The 27,993-nt window shown below is 47.9% G+C and overlaps 1 protein-coding gene across 2 annotated transcripts in view; it reads right to left on the reverse strand.

Annotated features, from left to right (window-relative positions):
• The window catches only part of MPV17 (mitochondrial inner membrane protein MPV17), a 1,213,029-nt gene extending 1,192,943 nt beyond the window's left edge, over positions 1 to 20,086 (reverse strand). For both annotated transcript variants that reach the window (XM_069605498.1, XM_069605497.1), the window contains exon 1: positions 19,988 to 20,086. The gene's annotated coding sequence lies outside the window, so the exon portion shown is untranslated. The remainder of the gene's footprint in view (positions 1 to 19,987) is intronic.
• Between the last annotated feature and the right edge of the window lie 7,907 nt (positions 20,087 to 27,993).

Below are 27,993 nucleotides of genomic sequence, written 5' to 3' on the forward strand. Positions count from 1 at the left end.
TCCTAGTCCGTCCTAAAATAACTTCTTTAACCAGATTTCCACCAACTCGCAAGGGTGAATGGGGTGCTACCAAAGGGTTATTAGTAGTTTTTGTCAAACTAAAACCTTGTAGAAAGGACACTTTAGATTTTAACATATTTAAGGCTGCAGTCTGTTCAATTAAGCTTGCATTTATGTTATTATATTAACAAACCAAAGAATTTAAAACATAATTAAGAGAAGTTAATGTTGTGGCATCAAAAGGTAGACCAGAGGAATTTGATTCCAGCAGGTAAAGTGAACAGGGATCGAGACTAGAAGGACCAGAAGAAGAGCAAGACGAAGGAGAAAGGTTTGCAGTCACTGAAGGCCAATTATATAAAACTGGGCTGGTCAACAATGATGCAAGTAACTGACCACAAGGTGTTTCTTGTCCATTAAATGCATGGCTTACAGCCTCATAAGGAGGCTCCACCAAGGCTGTAAAGTTGATTGTCCTGTGTCTTATATGATCAATTACCTTTCTTTCCCGTAAACCTGGATAGTTCAGACATTTGTTGTGCTGAGTCTCCGTGGGTGTCACACATCGGGGTCTGAATGACCCGCTCACCTCCTCATCATGCCAGGCGAAACAGACCACTTTCAAGGCACCTACCAAAGTCGTGACGCTTCGCCACAGTATCCGACGTTTCTCAGCCCCTTACTTCTCTCGGTGGCGGTTACCCTGGAGATTGGGGTCAACAACATCAAAAGTATCAACAACCCAGCCTTTGCCTACAACTCCCAGGAAACCTACCTTTTGCATGTAGCTCCGACTATTCGGAACGTGAGCTCTGACGGGCTTACGGCGCTCCGCCTCCTGGGTAATATTAGGCACTGCAGCAGGAAGGACGCTGCTTCGAATTAACGTTGCAACCGGCATCCGAAGTTTCATCTTCTGTGCCTTTCATAATCATTGCCTTCCTGTGTACCAGTTCTTGTTTTCCATTTACGGACAGCCTTGAGATTTCTCAATTCTTCAGCCTACCCGTGTACCGGACCTTTGCTGCCCTACATTTTGCTTGCTTCAAAATTGTGTACTGTCTTTAGCTCGCCTGTGTACCAGACCTTGCTGCCTGTCCACTGGATTGCCTTTCGCTGTTTTTCCCGTACAGAACTTTCTGTCCTGAATTACCTAACCACCGCCTTCACCTGGTTTTCCTCACCTTCCCAGCTGACTCTAAGTTTTCAGCTTCAACCTCTCAAAATCGAGGGTGAGTTATTCCTGTTACAATTTCTACTTGCAACATTTGAGCTACTGAAACATGGCTACCTTTTGTGTAGCCTCCTGCAATACTTCACCTTAGGTATAGTGTGAACTGTACCCTTCGTCAATTCAAGTGTTCTTTTGTGGATTCCGACTCCATTCCGTTGTTTTGGATTTATTTCCTCAGGTGTACGCAAGGACGCTTTGCTGATTGTACTAAGACTCACTTCTGAAAGTGCACACAGGGACGCCTTGCTGAGAAGTGCACCAACCTGTATCTAGTGCGCTCCTCGTGCCGCCCGGGTATAGCATCCCTACTAACCTTCCTGTCTATTGTTTTGTACCTCCGTTGTTTTCTAGCCTAGATTGATTAGGTTATTTCAATTCCTGTTCTGGTAAGACCTCCTTAACTCTTCTTTATTATATCCTATCTGAAACCATCAAAATAGAATCTAATATCTTTTCTATACTTACAGGGGAAATTCCATTCTTGTTCTTTTCAATTACAAGGGGAGTGGGTGACCCAGGTAATTCCTGCTTCTGTGAGGCTTTTCTTTTCTCTCACCAAGTATTTACCATTTGTCTTTTTCTTTTCAGCTGGGTCCGTGGCGGTGTGTTCTCCCCGCTCTTTTGGGTGATCGGTCTCTCTGTCTGCGATTAAGCGCAGCAGAGAGTCATATCATCAAAAATAGCTTATTTCCCTCAACAGAGAGGAGGCTCAGGTGGAGGCTCCATCTCAAGCTCTTCAAGCAACATCCAGTACAACCTTCCCGGTCGCTTGCCCTGACTACTCGCCGGCCGGTGAGTAACAAAATCAGAAGCCATGGAAGAGACAGACCCTCTGAACGCTTTGGTTCGCTTGGTGTCCGAACTCCCTACGGATATGACGCAGTGCATGATGCACTGCATCTCAGGATTGACAGCCTGCAGAGGTTTCCAGCTTCTCAGACTTTCCCCAATTCTACGACAAAAGCGGCTTTCATTCTTTCTCATCTGGGGGGGGCGGCAGCTGCTTGGGCTAACCCTTTACTTGAATCTAACAGTTACGTTCTATACGACTCTGATGCTCTTATCACAGCCATGAACAGGGTCTTTGATACCAGCTACAAGTCACAGGCCACAGACCTGGAATTTTTGAACCTACGCCAGGGCACTTCCTCTCTGTTTACCTACCTCACTTGTTTCAACCAATTGGCGGCTGAAACAGATTGGCCTGAGGAGAAGAAATCGGCAGTATTCTATAAAGGGTTGTCTGAGGAATTAAAAGACACCCTATCTACTGTCCCCGTGGTTCCTACTCTTTTTGGGGAACTTTTATATTTAGTCTTGCAGATTGATGCCAGAAGGTCCGAAAGGAAGGGGGAACGTAAGCCACAAGCAAACATAACTCCCACCTTTGCCCCTGTTCCCACGCACTCTTCTGCTCCAGAGCCAATGCAAGTGGGGGCGGTGCGGGGCCCTCTAACCCCTGCGCAACGTGAGTATCGACGATCTCACAATCTATGCATGTACTGCGGCTCGGCCGAATACCCGCTGAAAGACTGTACAAAGAAACCCAACAAGAAGGCGGGAAACGCCAAATCCCGGCGATAGACAGAGTCCCTACGCCAGGAATCTTATCATTGGACTCTCATGGTACAGCCTCCGCCCCTGTCACTTTGCCAGTATTATTTACTGCAACTACTGACACTTCTTTTTCTTCTCTAGCTATCATCGATTCTGGGGCAACAGGGAATTATATGGACTATGATTACGCCATCAGTAACAAGGTTCCTGTATTAGATAAGACCCAACCAGAGGCAGTCCACGCTGTGGATGGCACTTCTCTGGACTCTGGGTTGGTAACCCAAAACACGTCTCTCGTCCTCATGCAAACAGAAGACGGACATGTGGAGACAATCTCCTTCGACTTGATCAAAGCACCCCAGTTTCGGGTCATCCTTGGAGTTCCATGGTTACGCTATCACAACCTGGCCATTGATTGGGCTGCAAAAACTGTCCAATTTCCTTCCCCGGTCTGTAATGAGAAATGTTTTCAGGACTAGAATGTGTGTCCGGTGTCTTCTTGTCAGGCATTGGCAGCCTCCAATGCACTTATCGGTGCCATTACTACTGTCAAGGAAGTCCATGTTCCCTCAGAATACAGTGCCTTCCGGGATGTCTTTGACAAAAGGGGTGCAAATGTTCTGCCCCCTTATAGACCCTAAGACTGCCCTATCGATTTAGTGCCAGGAGCTAAGATACCAGCAGGAAGGGTGTACTCGCTTACTCTGCCCGAAGACCAGGTACTTAAGGAATACATCGACAAGGCCTTGACCGCTGGGTTCATCAGACCATCTAGATCTCCTGCGGCATCTCCCCTCTTTTTCGTACCTAAGAAAGAAGGCGATCTTCGCCCTTGCATTGATTACAGGGCCTTGAACGCTATAACTGTAAAGAATCAATACCCTCTTCCGCTGACATCTGTTCTTTTAGATCAGCTTGGTTCTTCGGTAGTTTTCACTAAACTGGACCTTCGGGTGCATATAATCTTGTTCGAATACGAGAGGGGGATGAGTGGAAGACAGCCTTTAAGACCCGGTATGGACTGTTTGAGTACCTGGTGATGCCCTGTGGGCTGTGTAATGCACCTGCTACCTTCCAGGCATTCATGAATGATATTTTTCATGACTGTCTGGATCAATTTGTCATTGTCTACTTAGACGACATTTTGATATACTCCTCTTCATGGAGGAACACATTGACCATGTTCGCTTCGTGCTTCAGAGACTACGAGACCATCATTTATTTGTTAAAGCAGAAAAGTGCGTGTTCAATTCTACGGAAGTGGAGTTCTTGGGGTACGACCTTACTAATCACGGAATTAGAATGAGCCGTTCTAAAGTTAGAGCTGTTCTTGACTGGCCTGTGCCTACTACTACCAAGGCTTTGCAATCCTTTTTGGGTTTTTCAAACTTTTACAGACGCTTCAGTCACTCGTTTTCATCCATTTCAGCTCCTCTGACAGCATTGACCAGCTCTAAACGGGCATTTCAATGGAGTCGGGAGGCGCAACAGTCCTTTGAAGCTCTGAAAGCCGCCTTCTCGACTGCTCCAGTACTGCAACATCCTAATCCGCTCTTACCATACCCTGTGGAGGCCGATGCCTCAGGCTCTGCCATAGGGGCAGTACTATCCCAGCGTTGTCCCGATTCCGGAGAGATCCATCCAGTTGCTTTTCATTCACAGAAGTTCACTCAGTATGAACAGAACTACCCCATCACGGAAAGAGAGTTGTTGGCCATCAAGGACTCCTTTCCTGAATGGAGACATCATTTGCTGGGTGCGCGACATCCTGTCACAGTCTTTTCAGATCATCGGAGTCTCCTTGCGTTCAAATCCATGAAATGTCTTACCGCTAGACAGGCTCGCTGGCATCTCTTCTTTTCACAATTTAATTTCACCATTACTTATCGGCCAGCCTGGTTCAATACTTGTGCTGACGCCTTGTCACGTTTGTCTTCCAATCCCGGTGGTAAAACGAACAACCACTCTCTCCTGCTACCCTGTAGAGTGGTCTGTGGGTGCACCCCACAGCCTCCACTACGCTCCCTGATATCTGATTGGGTTTCCTTGCATGCAAGGGATTGTGAGGCTCTCAACCTCGATATAGTGCAGGGTTTGCCCTACATCCAAGGCAGATTGTTTCTATCTCACGGTGATGCGCGTTTGCGCGCACTTGCTTGGTCTCATGATTCACTGATGGTAGCTCACCCGGGACAACAAAAAACCCTTGACTCTTTGCGACGTTGGGTTTGGTGGCCTTCTATGTCCAGCGACGTGATTGATTATTTGGCCTCCTGTTCTGTATGCTCCCAGTCTAAAATGTCTAGATCTAAACCTGTGGGTTTGTTGCAGCCTCTTCCGGTACCACATAAACCATGGTATATGGTCTCTATGGATTTTATAGTCGATCTGCCCTCTGTGGATGGCTTTGATACTATTTGGGTTGTCATTGATTATTTCACTAAGATGGCACTGTTCATCCCGTGTTCCGGGCTGCCTTCTGCACCTATATTGACCTCCATGTTTCTAAAGCATGTTTTCCGATTCTTTGGGCTCCCTTCCATTATGGTTTCAGACCGCGGCCCTCAGTTCACATCCCGCTTCTGGAGGGCGTTGACATCGTCTCTTGGTGTTGATGACAGGTTCAGTTCTGCTTATCATCCGCAGACGGATGGGCAAACCGAGAGGGTCAATGCAACCATTGAACAATACCTGCGTTGTCTCTGTCTTCATTTCCAGTCATCTTGATTGGCGATGTTGCCACCCGCCGAATTCGCCTATAACAACTCGCGACATTCGGCTTTTGGTGTTTCTCCTTTCTTCGCTTTGTATGGCTACTATCCTCGGTCTTTGCCCCTGGATCCTACGCTCCCTATGCTTCCCATTGACAACCTGGCTGCACGAGCTTGTATTCAGGATCTCAAATCTGTTCGCAAATCTGTTCTGGAACATCTCTTCCATGCTCAGGTTAAAGCAAAAAAGTATGGGCAGTGGTATCAGGCCACAACAGGGTAAGTTATGAGCAAAAGTCACTGCCTTTAAGGGGATTCCAAAGCAATATAGGAGCGATGACCTGCAGCTCACCCAAGATGCAGCTCTGCAGACTGTGCACTTCAAATACCCTTGAGACGTGCAGCAGCCGGTTTTTAAACACCCGCTCCTACAGGCGAGTGTGTTACATGCAGATCCGCTAAACCACATCGGAACGGTAGGTGATTGCAGAGTTCTGCTCCAACAGCACACACAGCCAAGATTGCAGACTGTGCACTGCAGATGCACTTGTGACACGCGGCAGGTTTTTAAACATCTGCTCCTCCCGGCGAGTGTGTTGCACTGGAGACTATATTTCTGCCTGTCAAATTAAGTGATCTGGAAGTTGAGGTTTGGTCACTGCAAAAATAACGCAATTTAAGTGGCCGTCATGGGGGCCACTAGTGGAGAAGCACAAGGAGACCCCGTTTTCTACCTAAAATCAGAAATCTACCCCACTGTAAGGCAGTTATTTAATAGGGTGAACTAGATCACTTTTAAGGACTCCACTTTCTGAGGTTAAGTCACAGTGAGATTGCTTTGTTTAAGCAGTGAATAAAGGATTTTAATGCCCTCTGCAAATTAGGCACTTTGACAAACACCTTCTGAGCCCTTCTGTCCTCATTCTTCTCAATCTATCCTCTGCTTTTGACACGGTCAACCATGCCATTCTGCTCAAACGCTGCCGTGACAACCTGGGTATCACTGATCAGGTCCTGGCCTGGTTGACCTCCTTTCTCACGGGCCGACCCTCTCAGGCCCAACTGGGGTCTTTCTTCTCTTCTATCTCTCTCTCTCCACTTGTGGTGTTCCCCAGGGGTCTAACCTCGCTCCCTGGCTGTCCAACCAATATCTTTGCCAACGACAAGTCTTGCACTCCTGTTCTGGATAAGCTGTAATGTTCGAAGAGTAGAAGCAGGAAGATTTAGAAAGAGGCTGTTGCAGTAGTCCAGCCTAGAGAGGACCACAGCTCTGGAGAAAGTGATATTCTGGGGGATATTCTGGGGGAAAGTGAGAAAAGGAATAATACCTCTGAAGGGGTGCAGCTGATAGTTTGACTTCTTAGAGACATCAGAGATCTGAGGAGAGAAGGAGAGGGTGGAGTCGAAGATGACACCAAGGTTCTTAGCCTCACAGGAAGGAGCAATTATTAAAACAATTGAGTTAATTCCTACACTATGAACATCATCTTCATGATGCCCCCACTTGGATCAAAGTGGAGGCTAATATTATCGCTCCTCTATCTCTCTCTCACTTTCTATGTACCTCATCCTGGCCTAATATTACTTCTTACCCATCTTTACATTTTCTTAAATCCACATGGAATAAACTTCAAGCCAATGCCTTCTCCTTGGTAGATATTCAAGATATTTTATTTTAGTTTAACAAATACACACCAATCAAATCTAACCTTAATCATTTTAATAGAGGGTATACTGCAGGCATCAAGCTTGTTAAACATGTATTCCTTAACTTTACTGAAATACCCTTTTCACAACGTTCTCACCAATACAATATTCCAGAATCTGATTGTAGATTTCATAGATCCCTCATCAATTCTCTAATAAAATTCTTACCTTTACTAACTCAAAAACCACCCTCACCACTTTTAATCCACTTCATGTGCAAGCCTTCCATCAAGGCGGCCAAGTGGTACACTTACCTAATGACAACCAATGCAATAACTTAGTGAACACATATATTATTAGACAATGGGAAATAGAATGGAATTTCCAACCATCCCCAGATCTCTGGCCTGAAATTTGGAAAATGTTCTATTCCACATCTATAGCTGCCAATCTAACCCAAACATATTTCTTTATTTTACACTGTGCATTTCTCACTCATTCAAGAATTACAAAAATCAATATTAAGTCATCCAGTAATTGCTGGTTATGCCATAACTCCAATGCAGATGTCATTCATTTGATTTATAATTGCAAATTTGTATAATCATTCTGGGCAAAGATATGGATATGCATGCAAATGATTTTTCATTTTAAAGAGTTGGCATCACTTTGTAATATTATAATTGGACCAATGTTTAACCCATACCTTAAAATAACAGACTCACATTGCTTATTTAACCTATTTATTTGTATTCCATTTCACATTATTTCGTTGAATTGGCAGGACACTTCCAAACTGTCGTTTTCTGCTTGGTGGAATTTCATATGCTCTATTCACCATATTGAAAAATGTCAGGCCTTTTCCTCTAATATCTTACACATGTTTGATAAAATTTGGAATCCTTTTATTGCTTACCTCAACAATGTTGAACAATATTACTATGACTATGACTTTCTTGCTATCGTGTACCCCTCCTTCATCTATCCTATTGTGTCTGTCCAGTTTGTCACCCCTGTTCGTCCAACTTACATACTGATACATGACTTCTTAATTATCCTGATTTCTTTTCTTTTATATTAGTAATGATTAACTCATGATGAATACTTCTATATCTGTATAAGCGATATAAGTTATGTATCTTTATGCTATATTTAGATTGTTCTTGCAATTTACTGAATCGAAATGTATTAAACATGTAGAAATACAGTTGATTATTTTACTTAAAAATGTAAATTACAGAGGGGACCTGTTACGTTTGCCCTTATATGCAAACAGATCCCCTGCATGCAATTTTAGTCACTTGCACTATGAAGTGCAAAACAAAGGTGTAAATGCAGTTGTGATTGCCTGTAGGTCTTTGTTTTTTCACTTTGTAGTGCATATTTTCCCTTTCGCCCACTTAAAATAATTTTAACCCCAATGCATTCCTATGGGAATATTAATTTCTCCCGCTGTCTCTAACAAGGTGCTTCAAATGTTGGCATGATGTATGTCAGATATGTGGGGAGCCCTGGTCTAAAAGGTTGTCTTCAGAGACCATCCTGGGGTCATCTGATTATCATCGAACTACACTAGAAGTCATTCCCACATCATCAGACGTCATCATGCTGTTAAAGTCATCAGCAATATCTCAGAATGGTGGGTGATGATTTGGGGATGAGCTTGGGATGACTTAATGAATATGCAAACATCATTCCTATTTTAGAAAGCTCTTTGTTCCTGATGCTTTTAGGATGACTTTCTAATCACTTCAAGAGACTGCACATGTGTCCCTGATGATTTGCGGATGATTCTGGGATGACCTGCTGATTACTACAAGAGCATCGGCATGAAATATGTTTGTTCTTGATGATTTGCGGATGACTTACTGATTACTTCAGAACATCAGAGTTTGTAGGATGATATGCGGACCAATACAGATTGTCATTCCGCTTTTGCTTAGTTGCATTTATGCTGAATGAGCCCCCACTGTGGCACGGGTAAAGCTTGAAACTATGTTGGGCCAAGTGGAAGCCAGAGGCCTAAACATAGCATGCACCCCTGGGTGAGAATCCTTTGCCATCCCAGTCAAAAGCAGGCACCCAGAACTCTCACAATCCCCAATGTGGCACGGGTAAAGCTTGAGACTATGTTGGGCCAAAGTGGAAGATTGAGGCCTAAACATAGCATGCACCCACTGGGTGAAAATCCTTTGCCATCCCAGTCAAAAGCAGGAACCCAACAACCTCACAATCAATACATTTCCATGCTGACTTGTTAGGTAAGAATTTGTGTAGTCCCACTGTGTGAGACTAAACAACATGTATCTGCTTGGTATTAGGTAACCCACCTTTTGGTATAGGTCTGTACTACACAGGTTAGTAGTGTGACTGAGCAGCCAGGCCTATCTCAAGAGGGATAAATGTGAGCTGTAGAGCTGTACAAATTAAATCTGTTAATACAAGTAGCGAAGTAGCACTTACACGCAAGGTTTCAGTTATAAATAGTTATTACATTTTTAAATAAGCGTTCTTAAGAAAGGCAATTCATCTAACAATGTAATGATCCTTTAAAATTACTTTTCAGAATCAGAGCAAGTTAGTGGATAATCTTTGGATATGCTTCTTACACAATTCCTACACCCTCGGGTGACTTCAATCACAAGTACAGTAATGGCATCACACTGGTTATACTTTGCAGATTCTAAGGTTGCAGAAAGGAAATGTTTAAGGAAGGAAAAAGGTTAAAAAGGTTCTCAGTATATGTGAGGACAACTAAATCTTGCAATTAAATCCAGACGAGCCTTTCCCAGCAGTAACAGTCTAAAACAAGTTACCACCTATGAGGGACAAACAATATCAAAGTCAATGGGCTAGAAGAGTCTGCAAGGAGCCAGGACAGCGAAAGTCAAAGTTAGAGAGTTTGTTAAAAAAATCACTTGTAGGGATTTGCCACGCGGGTTAGGCAGGATGCCGAAATCAGGGGCCTGAAATTTGGTCAAACAGCTCACAAAATTGCACTATACGCCGATGACATTATGCTTTTTATGAAAGACCCAGAAGTAACGATGCCCCGAGCAATGTCACAACTACAGGTATTTCGGGAGGTTTCTGGATTCGCCATCAATCTCTCGAAATCCAAAGCAATGAACATTACGGAAACGAGAGAGGTGATTGAGCACCTAGAGAAGGCCTTCCCGGTACTGTGGGTGAAAGACTCACTGGAGTATCTGGGGATTCGCCTAACGAGCGACCCGCATAAACTATACAAAACGAACATACCCCCCCTATGGAAACAATTGCACACAATATGCTAAGGTGGGAAAACCAGGAACTGTGGTGGTTCGCCCGAATCACGGCAGTAAAAATGACTATCCTCCCCCGCCTTCTTTACGTGGTGGGAGCCATCCCAATGACCATCCCTCAGGCCAAAATCAAAGAACTGCAAAACGTGATAGCCAAATTCATATGGCAGGGGAAGAAACCTAGTGTCTAAAAACAAATCATGTCGCGCCCACCGCTGCTCGGAGGCCTAGGAGTGCCGGACGTGAAAGGCTACATATTGGCAGCTCAGCTAGCCCCAATGTTACGGTGACCTAACCCCGAAAATCGTAAAGGCTGGTGTCAAATGGAGCAAGCGGCCACAGCAACACCTTAAAAGCCCTAATATTCCTGAAAATAAGGGACAGAGAGAAAGGGGGCCTACTCCTCGAAGCGACGAGGTGGTCCCTGCTTAATTGCGACACTGCCCGGAAAAGGAAGGGAATCCCACAAGGGCTAGGTCCTAACTCTCCATTAATGCACAACCCGGATTTCTCTCCGGGCCTCCAGAAGAGGTTCTGGGACGGGTGGACAGGAGCAGAAGAATTGACCATACACGATTTATAAATTAACGGCACCCCAGTGTGCTTCATGGAATGCCAGCAGAAATTTGGCCTAGATGAAAATGAGCGATTCAGATACACACAGGTCAGGCATTGGATAACTCACCCAACAGTGAAACAGGCGGGCACAAGGACACCAACAGGCCTGGAACTGACCTTACGGGAAGGGCAGACAACGAAAGGAGTGACTGGACTTTACAGACTACTCTCTAAGGCCCAAGCTGAGGAGGTGCTCCCGTACCAAGAGCGTTGGGACAAAGACTTAGAGGTACCCTTAACAGAGCAAGAATGGAGCCAAATCTGGGCAAGAGCACATGGCACCTCCAGATGCACCACAATCAAGGAATCGGCATATAAATTATGCCTTACATGGTACCTGACCCCCCACCGCATCCACAAAATTAACAGGTCCTATTCACCCAACTGTTGGAGGAAATGCGGTGTGAAAGGCGACCTGTACCACATGTGGTGGACGTTCCCCAAAGCAAATGTCTTTTGGAAAGAAATATTGGGCCATATTAAAGACATCACAGCTGTTTTGATGTCGTATGCCTTATTCTACCAGAATATAAAGACGCAACAGCGATACAGACCCCATGTTCCTAAGCCTCAGTCGTGGGGGCAAGAGGGAGGACATCTGTAGGGCTCCTACGGTGGTACTTAGGAGGTTGTCGGTAGTTACCGGCTCTTTTCGGTTCAGCAGCACTTCGCGGTTTCAGCGCTTAGTAAACAGCACCATTGCGGATCTCGCCTACCTGTTGGGCTTCCTTCACTCCTTGGGTCCTGCACTCTGGTGAGGGGACTCAAGCTCTGGTCATTCTGCTTCTGGAGGGTCCTTAGGAGACTCCTGGAGCTTCTAGCCAGATTTCAGATGTTTCGCTCGACTACAGATTACTCAACCCCTGGCACTCGGTTCTTGCAGAAATGAAGAAGTACAGCCAGACAGTGAAGATGGTCCAGTATAGTTCGTCTCTAGGTTAGTTGGTCCCACTAACGCAAGTAGAGAAGTCGTCTATTCCGGAGCTTCTTTGTCGAATTGAAAAAGGAGTTTCAGCAACAGCAGCATGGCTTCATCAGGCAATTCAAAATTCCAGGAGGATGCTGCAAGCTTCGTTCATAGTTTCTTCGTCAGGTGTTTCTCCCAGTGGTCGACTCTGCCTCTAGTCCCAAAATCCTCAACTTTTAAGCAGGTTTCTCCATTCATGCACAGCCTAGGCTGTCAATCACAAAGCCAATCAGGACTGGTTGCATTCAGGCATTCCTAGAGACAAAGGACAGGGGAGTTTCGGGACCCTCCCTCACATCCTATCCTTCCAGACACACTCGAGCCAGAGGCGGGCTTCAGGGCTGAAGGCCGCCAAAGGCAAGACAAACAAAGGGCTCCAATCTGTTTCGACACACAGAGTAAAACCCAAGTAAGACCTCACAAACAGAAAATGGCAAAAAAGAAGACGCCCATTTTGATAAAATGGTAACCCATGGGTGCTATACTGCAGCGGAGGGTTCAGCCTGGGGTAGAAAAGCACAATGGTAGGAAAAATGTATCCACTGCCACCAGCCATTTAAAGTAGGAAAGGTAACATAAAACTGTTACATGAGAATGTAGGATAAGGGGCTACTGAGTAACCCCACCCCCACCCCCCGCAGACAACTATAAAGCCATCGCGAACGAAGCAATACCCAACAATTATGAATTAATACACGCCAACAGAGAAAACCGAAGAGGAGGTGGAATTATAATTATACACAAAAAACACGCCTGAGCATCTCGAATCATCACAACCAACGCGGAAGACTATGAATTCCTCCTAATCAAGATAGAACTCAACGACCAATCCAACATAGTATTCCTCCTGATCAAGCGGACGAGGCAACCATGCTATCAACCCACCACGACAACATAGGCAAAAAAGATCTCATGGATACAAACATAGATACAACAGAGACAGACTCAACAATTGGATCTTCAAGGTCCTTGATCCATTAGCACCAGCTAAAACCTTCTAAGCAACACCAAAAAAACTGGCAGAAAAATGGTTCACAGAAGAATTGAAAATACTCCAAAAAACAACTGCAAAATCGAAACAAAACGGAGAGAACAATATACCAGACAAGACAAAATCAAATACCAAAGACAACTCAAACTGTACAAAGCAACAGTCCTCAAAGCAAAAAAATACTCCACTATGCCACAAGAATAGAATCGGCAAACAAAGAAATCTTCAAAATCATCAGAGATAAAAAAAAATCTTCCTGCAAAAATTCAATCACCCCTACACAAACACTTTATGACAAAATCACCAACCACCTGAGAGCAAAACTAGACACAATACAGGAGACCATCAACCTAGCTGGGGCAAATACAACCACTGGAACACAGACACCAGACAAAACACAGATTGAAGCAAAACTCATCTGCCAAGAACCAATCACAGGGGAAACTTTTGCCCTACCAATCAAGGATACCAACCTTGCAGGCTCTCCAAGGGGCCCTTGCCCCCCCACCCCCCTGGACGTCTTCAATGGAATTCTCAACCAAGGAACTCCAGTGACATGCTACCGGGACCTAATGAATGTATCACTCAAAAGAGGAATAGTACCGTCCTCCTTCAAATCAGCATACATCAAACCACTGATAAAAAAAGGTCAGAAAGTGCAGAAGATCCAAGCAACTACAGACCGATAGCCAACCTGCCATACCCAGCGAAGATCCTGGAGAACACATCTACAAAATCCATCTTAAACACATCAAAACAAACAGAATACTCGACCAATCACAAGTTGGCTTCAGACCAATTAGAGGAGATGGGGAGGTGAGGAGGGGGGGGGGGGGGAGAGGAGTGGAACAAAACAAGTGATTATCTTAAGGGACCATGCCTGATCATGGTAGTGCTGGGAGGGAGGGGGAGGAGAGGACAAGGAGGAAAAAGGAGGGGACACAGATAAGCTCTTATCAAAGGACAAGGGCCAATGATAAGAGTAAGTGCGAAGATAATTGGAGGCGAAGGGGAGAACACGATGGATAACAGAAGAGAGGGACACATGGGCCAGAGTGGGCACACAGATGGACACAGGGCCCAGAAGGGGCACACACGGGGACCCTGGGGAGAGTTGGGGCACACAAAACGGACATGGGGGCCGGGGTGGGCACAAAGATGGACCTGGGGACCAGAGGGGGCACACACAGGGGCCAGAAGGGACACACAAAGGGAACACGGGGTGGATTGGGGGCGCACAAACACTCACTGGGTGCTTGGGGGCACACCGACACTCACAGGGTGCTTGGGGGACTTTAAAAAGTATTTTCAGTTTAAATGATGCATTGATTGCCAAGCAAAGTAGCAGTAAGAAGGCTCAATTCTAAAAGGTGCTGAGTTGAAAGTAGGCCAAATTTGGAGAGGCTACATCATGGCCATACCTATTTGAACAATACTTTTCTTGCATTTGGACAAATACGATGTATGCCCATATCTACCGCTGGCTGACAGGTTCCAGTTCACCATCTCACATTGCAAGTGTCAATCCCTCTCTCAACCAAATATGCTGTAACCCAACTACAACAAAACCAGGCTCTGAATTGGCAGATGGGGTAAAAGGGTAGTCTAGAAGCTCCACTCATTACCATGAACTGCACTTTAAGGTTTGTGGGAGGCAATAACTTTTGATTCAGAGAAAGGGCTGCTTGAATTAGGACCATATGGCACATTGTTTACAGGGTTTCCTTTCCTTACATCTCAGCAATGACTTCAAACAGCTCAAATCGGGTCAGATGGTTGAGCAGTTTTTGGAGTGCTGTTTGTTATTTGAAAGTCACTTTTAAAGTGAGGGTGCTTTCAGATAGTTCTATTAGTGCGGAAGGAAAGGGCAGTAGGTCTCAATCACAGCCTATGACTCATTTGACATAGCCAAACAGTGGAAACATCCTACTTATCTACAGTACAGATGCCAGCCTCCAGATCAGATAGGCAGGCAGCATCTGACCAGAAACTAAATTGATCTAATACAATATTCCTCAACTGAATGGTCTTTGTTTTAAGCCTTAAGAAAGAAAAAACTGAAATGGAACAATATAGAGGTGAGGAACCAGAACACCACAGGTGCGCTGGCGAGCTTCGGTACGAGGTCAGAGGGAAGCAAGGGGCACTAAGATAAATAAAAAAGCTGGGTGTGGCCTGAGGGTGAGAGCATCCCTCACTTCACTTAGGACCAACTTTCCACATAGGCTATAGACCTGCAGCCGACTACTGCCACATCTATGAGCGTTCACTTTTCAGTACCTAGAGGGTGCCCTGTGCCAAAGGAAAGTACTAGTCAGCAAACAACTCTGACGAAACATCAAAAGATGGCATTCAGCTGATGTGAGCACAGAGGGCTGGACTCAACTTCATAGAGTCCTTCTGCAGCCCTGGAGCTTAGCCAATTTGTACATTCCGGTTTGCATTTCACAGCAAGTGTGATACTATCCAGTCCTGGTCACAGTGCTCTCTCCCAGTCACATTTCAACTCATCCTCCTCCTGCGAGTCACATCTACCCCTACCCTCAGCTCTCTTACATCTTACTCTTGCTTTTTAACCACCCATTGCCTCCCCTTCTCACATGCAATCTCTGCCCCATTTTGCTTCCCCTATAGGGCTTATATGTTCCTCTCTTTCGTTCCCCCTTTCTTAATCTTGCTTTTCTTGACTATCTCGGTTTCTGTCAAACTTTAATCTCTTTCACTCTGTCTGCACGGCCGTCCTTATTTGAGCCTTACACCCGCTGGGCATAATCTCTTACAGTGAAAGACACCATACATTTGGTCACTTATTAAATGGCAGAAACCCTTTTAAAAAGGAGTGGAACCCACTCACTATACCATCCGTCCATCGCACATGGTCTTCAGGGGGCCTGTGTAGAACTTTTATAAGTAATTCAACCCACAGGACAGGATCTCAAGTAGTCCAACATCTGGACTGAAATAATAAACCTCATATCAGATTGCATTCTGGTTCTTGTAGGCCTGTTTTATATAACCTTTACAGGAATGCAAAATGAATGGCAGCACCCTGTAAAAGTGGATTAGAGAGTGCTTCTTCTGCCTATTTTAAAGAAACAAGAGTGTGAAAAAAAAGCATGTGACAAAAAGTGGGCATTGGTCTCACTGCATTACTAGTGGTCAAATATTCACACGTCAGAGTTATTTTTTGTGCAGCAGAAAACATTTACTCTGTCCATGCGAGGGGCTCACCCCATAGGGCCAGTTACAGATGCATGTGAACCTCCAGAGAGCTTTGCACTGCCTGTGTTTTCAACTTCTGGCCAGATCCTTTCTGCCCGTCATCCCTGTCCTGTCGATGAAAATAGTACCATTTTGCTGTTCTAAACATTGAAATAAAGATATACCATCAAAGCTCAAACTAAGATCTTGTCCGCGGGAGCAAGCAAAAGCAAACAAACGGTCTCATCAAATATATTCCCCTTTGGTTTATGGGGAACTTTACCATAGGCCCATGTGTACACAGCCCAGGGTCACCCTGTCGAGAAATCCTAGCTGCACCACTACAGCAAACGCAGTATGAGAAAGGACTACCGCCAGGACAAAGAACAACATGCATGGGGAGAAAACACTTCAATGGAACCATGAAAAGAAGTGTAATTAGTTCCATATGTTCCCGCCCCAAATCCTAACTCTAAACAAATGAAGTTCTCTGAACTGCAGAAAACAGTACCAAGTTTCAAACCTGTCCAATTAAAACCAACAAAGAAGAAAGGTTGCGACAGAAAGTGCCCAGAACAACAGCAACTTCCAATATACGCTTTCCACTCTAACTGAGAAATGTTTCTGACGTTTAGACTTTTTTTGGGACAGAACAGAGTAAAGCTACGTTCTGCCATTTACCCTTTCAGGCGCGGGACACATTCTAAAGAGGAAGCAGGAACACAGCAAAGCGATTTAAATACACGCACCCGAATCAACTGAGGCAGGCGTCTACACGTTGGAAAAAAATCTGGGCTAGGAAAGTGTAAAACAAAATATTCCCATTTACCCATTCTTGTCCAGAACGCACTCTGAACTATGCAAACTACTGTTTGAGCACCAGCCTAACGCTATGTACACAGTTTAAAGGAACATTTTCTAAAATGTCAACAGAAGCATCGGCTGCATGTACTGTCTTTCTGAGTAGTGCTGCACACAAGTGAGTCAGGGAGGCAATGCAGTCTTCTTTCTTTGTGCACGGGTCTGGGTAGAAAGCAATTGGAGTGTTGGGGCGGGAAGCCGAGATCACTCAAAGGCAGCCGTCTTTTTTCCTCTGTGGTGTGTTGTTCCTGCTTGATTACAAAGGCGGGCGGCCACCAGGAAAAGCAGCCTTTTATGCCCCCACCCCAAGTTGCGCGAAAGTTCAGAGAGCTTCTGACTTCCGTAACGTTATGCAAGTACTATGTGTCTGCCAGTCAGCAGCTGCCGCTATTGTGCTGCAGCTACTCTCCCGACAGCAATCACGCCCCACCAGTGGCGTCGCCAGGAATCACATTTAGGAGGGGCACAGAGGGGGCCAAAGACAAAATTATGAGGGCCACAGACAAAAGTAAGGGGGCCGCCTATGAAAGGTAATGTGTGATGTCACAAGCACTCCTGCAGAGAGGCTTTTGTGCACACCAACTACCCACACCTCACTACACTTCCCGACCCATCAGAATGCAGGCACAAAACTATCAGTGACTAATATGGCCCATCATTAGCAGTTTTGTGGCTACATTCTGATGGGAGGGGTTGCAAGCTGCTCGATCACTACTTGCTTTGAGACAAAAGGAGTATTGCTGTGTGCTATGCAGACATTTGCCTTAGTGACTGTCACAAATAATAGCACGAACAGAGAACATGGTCACTGCTCGCATTAGGTAGGGGGGTCTCGCGTGGGGGCAGGGGACTTCAGAGGGTGGGCGCACTGCCCCCCCCCCCTATCGACGCCACTGTGCCCCACACCCAGGGAAATGTTGTCCTCCAGGGACCAGGGTAGCCCCGGGTAGCCGTCAGCTTCGCCCGGGTCTAGAAACGGGCCCGATTATTCTATATGTAGTCACCTACACCAGAACAGGGTCTGTGTAGTAGCTGCACAGCAGTCACTGCCTCTGCGAGCATTCCAGGGGCTGTACCATACCCCTTCTCATATGAACAGGCGACTATGACCCTGACTGTGCGACTCTCAATAACATATATAACACAATCCAAATGTGGATGGCTATCAACGGCCTCTGTCTTAACTCTGATAAAAACTGAGCTCCTACTCGTAGGATCTCCTGACACCCTCAAGAAACTTGATGTCCAGTTTAGCCACTTTACTATTGGCTCAATCAGAATTCCAGTACTAGACACGGTAAAAACATTAGGCGTCTATCTAGACTCCAATTTATGCATGACCAGGCAAGTAAACGCAATCGCCTCCTCTGCCGCTTACCATGCTAAACTTCTCAACGCAATCAGACCTTATCTGTCAAAAGACACATGCACCAACATAGCCAGAGCCATAACTGGCTCGCGGCTAGACTACTGCAATGTTCTTTTACTAGGGACCTCCAACAAAAACCTTGAGAAGTTGCAAGTAATGCAGAACAGCGCCCTGCGTGTTGCACAAGGAATTGCCAAGAGAGAGCACATCCCTGCTGCCAGAAAAGCATCCCATTGGCTCCCCATAAAGGAAAGGATCATATTCAAAGCGCTAAGTATCACCCACAAATACATCTACCTCTCGTCCCCAGTGTACCTATCCCAGAGAGTCCACCCGGTCTCCTCCATGAGACCCTCTAGGACACCATATGCCAATATGCTTTCTGTACCTAGGGTAAAAAGAGCTAGAGCAGGGGGCGCCAGCTTCCCTTACCTTGCTGCCTTAAACTGGAACACCCTTCCCACCTCTCTGTGAGCTGAACCTTCACTGACTGCTTCCCGCAAAGCCATGAAAACTTCCTTGTTCATCTAACCAACACCATATGTTCAAGCTCTCATCACTAATATGTATGATGTATTATGCTGTATGATACCTTTGATCGCTGAACACAGAATCCTGCCTCACTGTAACCCAAGGCACAACCTGTACCCGTTGTAACTAAGTTCCTCTACAAGTAACAGCGCCACAATGCCCCTGGGCTGCCTGCGCGCTATATAAATGTAATAAATAAATAAATGAGCTTCAGAGCAGCTACTGTGTCTATAATACCAACAACAGGCTGCCCTGTGCAATTTCAAAACCAGATGTTTAGAACGTCTCCTCGTTACAATGCATAGTTCCCAACCTTTTTTGTCACCAAGGCGGGTGAAAACACCCGATTTTCTTTTTGGTGGGTGAGAGGCCCATAGAAGTGAATGGGCGTATGAGGGACTTGGCGGGTGATTCGTCTGCTTTCAAGGTGGGTGACACCTGCCAAAAGCGGGTGAGTTGAGAGCTATGACAATGTTTATTTTCAACATGTAGTAACTACATAATTACAGCTTCAATGTGCATTTCCAGAGGTTGCAAAAGGACTCTTAACAATATAACAACAAATGGGTGAGAAGGTCTAAGTTAATGGACGCTAGAAGAAATGCATATAAAATTCCGTACAAGAGCTGGATCTAGGGTGACCAGATGTCCTGTTTTGCCGGGAATGTCCCAGTATTATGTACTCTGTCCCCCTTTCTCAGGATTATGCTCCCATGGGAAACTGCAGTGGTCCTGGCTTTTTGCAGTCGGTCTTTACTGCTGGCAGGCAGGAATGCACAATCACACACAGAAGAAATGCTTCCTTTTACAACTTAGGATAGTGTCCGTTTGTGATAAATTAGTTATAATATGTTTCTTTGAACAGCAACACTTAACCCCCTTCTCCTCCAAACGCTACTGAAGTGTAGCGCCTCGACAGCCACTTTCAACAGGTAGTCCTACTTTTATGTCAGTCGCCCTGTCCCGGTTTTTCGCTTTTGAAATCTGGTCACCCTAGCTTGATCGCATGCACTCACCTGATGCTGCCTGGAAACTGGACATGCGCGTTTCGTAAAGTGTTGCGCTCGGCTCCCATCCGAGAAACGGGCCCTAGCAACGCTCTGCGTCCGCTGCATCACGTGGGCTGCTCTGCGTCACGTGGGCGCTCTGCATCACGTGGGTTTCAACGTTCACACAGCACAGGCATTTTTTTGCACGACCTGCAAAGGCAGCTCAGGGTGTTGCGCGCGGGAAGACAAGGCTTTTTCCAAGAGCGGGAGAGGTTTCTCCGTTGCAAAGCACGTTTTGTATAGTTGACTTTTATTTGGTTAACGATAAGTCTTAGTTATCTCATATTGATTGTTGATTTAATGCAGAGCGGCAATATTGGGAAGTGAGTTTGCAATGTACATTAGGGGTGAGATTCAGTCAAAGTACAGGCGGATTCAGTTGTTTTGTTTTTTTTCTCTCGTTATTTCAGTGTATTTTGGGGATATGTAATGTGCATCACAGGGATGAGGCAATATTGGGGAGGGTGTAGTTCTGTGTATTTTGGGGTTTGTAATGGGCATCGGGTGAGGCAATATTGGGGAGGGGGTGTTTCAGTGTATTTTGGGGGTTTGTAATGGGCTTCAGGGGCGAGATTTACTTAAAGTACGGGCACATTCAGTTCTTTCGGGGATTTTCTCATGCAGATGGCCGATTTTCTGGGGGGAGATGTGTTTTATGGAGTTGGCTGCGCACAGCCCGTTCCTCCCTTCCCAATGGGACTCCAACTGTACCAGTGAACAGTACAGCGAATAGTTATCCTCCCCGCTAGAGGAGGGGGAACGGAGGATTTGTTATGTGCAGCTGATGGGGATATGTGTTTTATGCAGACACATCTCAAACTCTAACCAAACACAACCCTAAAGCACAACAAACCACACAAACTTCACTACACTGCAACAACAAAATAAACCACACATAGCTTTGCACAACAGCACACAACGGCTACCGACCGGAAAGCACCCCAAGCTCGGCGAACGGTCTTAACTGAACTGAAGTTGCCAACAGCAAATCACTGCTCTCTTACACTTATCCCGCTCATTCCCACTAACTCAACCCCCAGCCCCTTTCCTGTTCAGATCCGCCAGGGTACCCCTCCGGTGGTGATAGTGTGCGGTACAAATATCCTTTAACATTAACAGCATAACCGTGCAGTTATTTTTTCTCCTGCATAGGGAGCGATTTGGCATTCCCCGGGGAGGGGGTTGTTCATTTGCCCCTTTGTAATGTGTGCCAGAGAGAGAAGGCTAAATGGGGGCCTTTTATTATCAATCACCCATTTAAAATCCCTATGAGACCTGATAGCATTCTGTGTTTGTATAAAGGTTTGCGGATACTTTCTAAAATGCCTTTACGGGGAGACCACCAGGGGGCGCGGGCAAGATGGCCGCCTGAATCTTAAGCTCCCTGTGTGGCCCTGGGAAACCCACGGATAAACATGCCTTAAGTGCATTTTAACCCCATCTACCAGCAATCGTTGAGGAGGGAAACCACTGTGGACTACCCAGAAGCTTGTCCCGACTTTGGAGATGCCCCCGTTCCGCCAGATAGCGACCTGTGTATGGCGACCCCCCCTGAGGGAAGGCCCCAGGTGGGAGCCGCACATCGCCTGGCCGCGTAGCGGTGGGAGGAGTCAAATTCCCCACCCGCTCTGACTCGTGCACCGAGGCCTGAGGTGCTGTCGACGGCTCGGGCGGTCCCTGCGGAGATCCATCAGTGGCTTAGGCCACACGGCTGACGGCCCCCGCCCCTCCGGACATCTCGGAGGAGCCCCCACACCGGATGCGGCGGTTCATCCGACCGCGTCAGAGAGGAGGAACGGCCCGCGCGATCAGCACACAGGGCCCAACGCCGGGCGGGCCTTCTGAGAAGCTCCAACGGCTGCTGGCGACCGGCTCATCCATTACTGGAGGCCAACAGTGACCTGCCCCCATCATGGGGGATACGGGGGAACCACTGCTATACCTACCGCAGTCCGGTGCGCCTGGGGGGCCTGTGCTCCCCCCACCACTTTCACCACCAGTGATTCATCTGTCCCTAGGCCGACACGGTAGCACGCCTCGGAACCATCTCAACGGCCCACGTTTCCACGCCTGACCACCGCCCCAACGGCCTACCTCCCCACAGCCCCCTCGGGGCTCCGGATTAGTGACAGAGGCCCCCACCCGACCACCGGAGAAGGCTCAGGCCGTCGCGGGAGCGCGCCTGGGCCACTCCGCCACCCGGAAGACACCTCAGGAGAACCCTATAGCTTGGTGCGATCGATACCCCATGAACTGGAGGGAGACCCTTGCGCAATACCAATACACGCCTGGGTCCCACGAAATGGAGTCCGGCCCTGCAGCCTCGCAACCCCCAGACATGAATGCCATACAGAGCAACATCCAAACGATCCTAGAGGAGATTAGGGGTATGAGGACAGACATTGAGGCCAAATTGGCAGACCTCACGGCCAAGGTTTCAACGCTGGAGGATCGGGTAGAAGGGGTCGAGTGCAACCTGGTATCGACGGACATCCTCGAGGCGCAAATGGAAACTAGATTCCAGGAACTGCAACACCACGAGGAGGACCTCCGGCTCAAGGTCGACGACATGGAGAACTGGGAGAGGAGGAACAACTTGAGAATTTTTGGCCTTGAGGAGACGGAGTGAGAGACCCCGGTTGGACTTGAAAGCAAAATCCAAGACATCATCAGAATTGCCCTGGGGTCGGACTCTGGGCAGACTCTCCTGCTCGACGGGGTCCATCGGGCTGGCGGGGGGGGGGGTAGAGGCCCACGCTCAGTTCTTGCAGGATTTCACTACTATAAGGACAAGGCTAGGGTGTTGGCGAGGGCGAGAACCTTACAGGATATTCAACACGGTAACTCCAGGGTGACGATTTACCAGGATCTCTCGTCCCTCACTCTCCAGATGCGAAAGAAATGCGGCACTATCACCAGGTGGCTACAAGAAAAGGGGACACGCTATCGCTGGGGCCACCCATTCCACCTAGCATTTGAATGGCAGGGCCAGAGGTACCAACTAGTCACGGAGACGGAAATCCAAAGGGCCACGAGGATCTCACGGGCGACATCGCGGGACCATCAGAAAACCAACGGAGACCGCCCTCGTGCCCCTCGAGGCCCAGACCTCTCCCAGGGGAAGCTAAAGGTCAAAGACTCATGTAAACTGCGAAAAACCAAACATCCACCCACGGACCTAGGAGACCCTATATGAGCGCACAAGCAGCAACCAAAGCTCACCTTTCTGTGCAGAAGGCCTGATCCACACTCCACGGGAGCATGCGACGATTCATGGAGCCCGCTGGTCATAGTGTGTTTTCCCACGACCAGTGGGGAGTTCTTGGTTCAATCGACTTCGGTCAGGGTTGAAGTGTTGCCCATTTAGAGGCTGTTGTATGGTTTCATAGGAAGTTACACGGCGACTCCACACGGACAACTGTCAGTGTCTCCCCAGGCCTCATGCTGTGACACGCCCCGTCAGGGGCAAAGGGACACGATCAGGTGCTAAGGCCGGGGGTGCCTGGCTCGGGAGACACTACAACCAGCTCCCCACTGCGGATCAGTAAGGGCCGGTACTTAACGAAGAGAGGCATGTTGGAAAGCGCTACACCTAAGAAACTGTTTTCCCGGGGCCAGGGAAGCGACCCTGGTGGTTCTTTGCCAGTCACATCCCCACCTGGGGACCCGGCGTTGAACGTCCCACAAAATGGGTAAGGGGGAGGTGCGGGGGGGTCAGGGGGGTGCCCCTTGTGGGGCTCGAGGGGAAAGGGAAAACCAGCTCAAATTATGGACACTTTTTTTGCAACGGACTCCGAGTAGCAGACACTTAGAGGTGATTTCAGTGTGTGTAACGAAAAATGACAATGATTGAAGCAAAGATAGGCACGTTGAATGTCAAGAGCCTTAACTCCCAGAATAAGAGATCTCTCACAAGCAACATGTTCCGCAAGCAACACATAACGGTTCTCTTCCTACAGGAGACACACTATAGGCAAGGCAGGGAATCGAAGATCAAGGGGAAAGGCATTGGGTGCAATTACTGGGCCTCACATAGAAGTTCTAAGAAGGAGGGGGTGGGAATCCTCCTGAGCAGGGCGTTCCGTCTCACAGATATAGAAACCAAGAGGGGTTTTGGTGGTCGCTTCCTGGGCATTAAGGGAATCTGTGAGGGAGAGCACGTTACCCTGGCCACTCTATACGCACCCAACTCAAAAAAAATACACTTCCTCACCTAGGTCTTTCATGTCCTGGATGAGTGGGCAGAGGGATGCATAATACTGGGGGGTGTGGGATGCCGCAAAAGCCACTTTCAGGGGCCTTCTCATAGCGGAGGGCTCGAGACGTAAACGGGAAAGGGGCCTAATCGAGGGTAAACTCTGTGCAGAGCTGGGCACCCTGCGAGCCAGACTGGGCCTCCCGGGGGTTGATCGAGGGGCTCTCTTAGAGGAGATGCAGGGTAAAAGACAGGAACTCCATAGGGGAAGTTATTAAGAAAATGAGATACACTAAGCAGAGGTACTACGAACGGGGAGATAAGGTGGGGACCCTACTGGCGCAGAGGGCTTGGGGCTGCAGGGTTGAGAGAGGAGTCACTCACCTCAGGGATGGAGTGGACGGGATTCACGGGGGCTGTGAGGAAATAGTGGAGTGTTTCGCTGACTATTACAGCAAACTCTATTCCAAAAAGGCAGGCGAATCACTGGAAGACATCCGCGCCTACCTGGCAGAACACCCTCTGCCTAGGCTGTCCGACATGGAGCTAGAGGTCCTGGAGAGAGAGATATCGGAGGAGGAGGTAGAGGGCGCCATCAAAAGACTGAAGGTGGGGAAGGCACCGGGAGAAGACGGCTATACAGCCGATTTTTACAAGCAGACTCAACCCGTCCTGCTAGAGCCCCTGGCCAAATTGTTTAACCAGATCAGGAATCGGGAGTCCATCCCACCGATATTTTTGCAGGCCCTCATCACTGTTATACCCAAACGCGGCAAGGACCAGACGGAATGCTGGTCTTATAGACCCGCCACACTCCTCAACCTGGACGCTAAGATCTTTGCCAGAATCCTGGCCACCAGACTTGAGGGCTGCCTCCCGCGCCTGGTACACCCCGACCAGGCGGGATTTGTCTTTGAACAGGCAGGGTTCTGATAATATGCGGAAGACGCTCCATGTGCTTGCCTCGAGAGGGGTCCGCGACGAAGGCGCGCTTCTACTGGCCCTTGATGCGGAGAAGGCCTTCGACAGGGTCAGCTGGGCCTTTATGAGGGAGGTATTCACGACCCTGGGTATGGGCCCGAGGTGGCTGGGTTGGATCTCCGCGCTCTACTCCTCCCCCTCCGCTAGAGGGGTGGCAAATGGGACCGAGTCGAGGACATTCCCCCTCGAGCGTGGTACATGGCAGGGATGCCCTTTGTCCCCACTAATCTACGCACTCGTGAATGAACCATGGGCAATCTCGATCTGTAACGATGCGGCCATCAGGGGAGTACAGGTCAGAGAGATGCAGTGCAAAGTCTGCCTTTTTGCAGACGATGCACTGCTCTATATCACAAACCCATCCCATACAGTCCCCCGAATGCTGCAGGGCCTCTTGCGCTATGGGGACCTATCGGGGTACAAAGTTAATCTGGAGAAATCGGTGGCGTTCGTATGGGGTGATTTACCAGATTCAGAGATGGCTTTTGTTAACGGGCTCCCCTTTAGGCTGAGAGACGACGGATTCCGGTACCTTGGCGTCCAGGTCACCCGTGATCCCAAGGGCTTATACCCGGCCAATTCCCCCCCCCCCTGGTCAGCAATCCGGAAAGACATAGAGCGATGGTCAAGGTCGGGGCTCTCCTGGATGGCACGTCTAAACCTCATAAAAATGGTAATCCTTCCCAAGATTTTATTTCTCTTTCAAATGCTCCCGGTGCTGATCCCCAAAGCATTTTTCAAGGAAACGAAGCAAGTCCTCCTCAACTTTCTCTGGTCAGGCAAGAAACATAGAATCTCCTACGAGGTGCTGACCAGACCGAAGGAGGATGGAGGGGTGGGCTACCCTGACCTTGAAACATACCACAGGGCCTCCCAACTGAGGGTCGGTCGACCACTTTGCCCCGGGTACAAATAAACAATGGGTAGCCATGGACAACGGGCCACTCGCGCCCGTCACCATGGAGGAATGGCTCTGGGTCCCGTGGAAGAAGATCCCTAGAAGTGTCTTGTATCACCCAGTCCTAAAAGTGCTGTGGTCCCTATGGAAGGAGGGAGGGGGTTACTACCGCTGGCTCACAATCTGGCCCTCCCCATTGAGCTGCATTTGGGCCCCCTCCTTCCTGTCCAAGATAGCGGAGCCAGCGGCGTACCAGACATGGTTCGAGGCAGGCCTTAGCAGAACCGGTCACCTTTGGGTAGGGGGCTCTTTCTTACCCCTGAAAGATCTGGAATAGGCCCTGGGGATAGGCACCCTGTCCCCCTTTCATTATCTCCAGCTTAAGGGAGTCCTAACTGAACCATCCTGGGGGGACACCCTTAGGAGAAACCTCACAGACTTTGAAAAACTCCTCCTTTCGGCGAGGGGCTCCAAGGGAATAATATCCAGCCTCTACAAGCTCTTCCTCTTTTCTGTCCCACAAGACCCCCCACCTGCACGCACACAATGGGGAAAGGACCTGGGTGAGGAGATCGACGACGAGAGGTGGGGGGAGATGTGTAGGCGGGCCAACCGCTCCACGGCCTCACTCCAGTATCGCCACAAGGCCCTCAAGGTATTGCATCGCTGGCACTACCCCCCGCAGAGGATGAGGCCAGGGTACAACCCACATTGCTGGAAGTATAGGACTGAAAGGGGGGATTATATCCACATGTGGTGGAGGTGCCCAGTGGTCCAAAAGTACTGGGAGGAGATATTGACATGGATTAAGGGGATAGCTGGGGTGGAGCGGCCTTCCTGCCCCTGGCTTCTCCTTTTCGGAATTGACATTGGGGATGATCATGAAAATACTCATGACCACATGCTGCAGGTTATGTTGGTGGCGGCCAGGTGCTGCCTGGCACAAAAATGGAAGAACCCCGGAATGCCCGGGGAAAAAGCATGGGTAACCAAGGTACGGGCCATTTACGACATGGAATTCCTCACGCATTTACTTGACGAATCTAGATTCAACATCGAGGAAATATGGCTCCCCTTCTTCGAAAAATAGGGCCGCTCAGTATAATCCTAAGCACCGGACCCGGAGAACTCCCCCCTGGGGGCCTCGGGCCATCGTTCACTGGTCCAACTTTGAGTCCTTCAAAGCTCAGCCCATGACTTCGGCGTGCTAAGTGCACATCATGTAGACATTGCTACGCTCTTTTCGGAACCCGTCAAATGTGCAATTACTGAGAACTTGAACTGGTGGGGGGTGGGGGGCGGTGGGTTATAACTGGTTTCCTGTTTATTCATGTTTAAATATGTTCTGCATTGTTGTAACACATGTGCGAAACCTAATAAAATTTGATTTTCAAAAAAAAAAAAATGCCTTTACGGCGTCATGACGTTTTCAGGTACACTTCTGTACGTGCTTAGGAAGAGAATCACACAGGAAGGACAACTCCATGCCATGTACCGGCAGGTATTTATTTTTATTGTCTATTTATAAGGCGCTTATACATCTTGGAAGTGTTACGAAGCGGCAGGTATATTTAGGTGCCGGTGGGTTTGTTTTTTCTATTTTGATTTTGGTTGCAGCAACAGTGGATCTTTGTGTGTCTTCTTGGCTGGTATTAACCCCATCCCTGCTCCCCCTGCCCCCAAACAGTAGTGATTTGTGGCTGTGCCGTGCACGCCGAGGGACTTTCAGTGCAGATGTTTTTTTCCAAATTCGGCTGCCAGCAGCAAGTCGGATTATACGCCATCGGTCTCCTCCCCCCTTATATGCGCAAAACGGCAATGAGCGCACACAGTTGGAAATTAAGCCTCAATCCCATTTTGACCACAGCCGCATGCTTGCTTCTTTTTCTACACTGCCTC

This window comes from Ambystoma mexicanum, chromosome 4p (genome assembly GCF_040938575.1).
Source record: "Ambystoma mexicanum isolate Mex_15411 chromosome 4p, UKY_AmexF1_1, whole genome shotgun sequence".
In the NCBI taxonomy this organism is placed as follows: Eukaryota; Metazoa; Chordata; class Amphibia; order Caudata; family Ambystomatidae; genus Ambystoma; species Ambystoma mexicanum.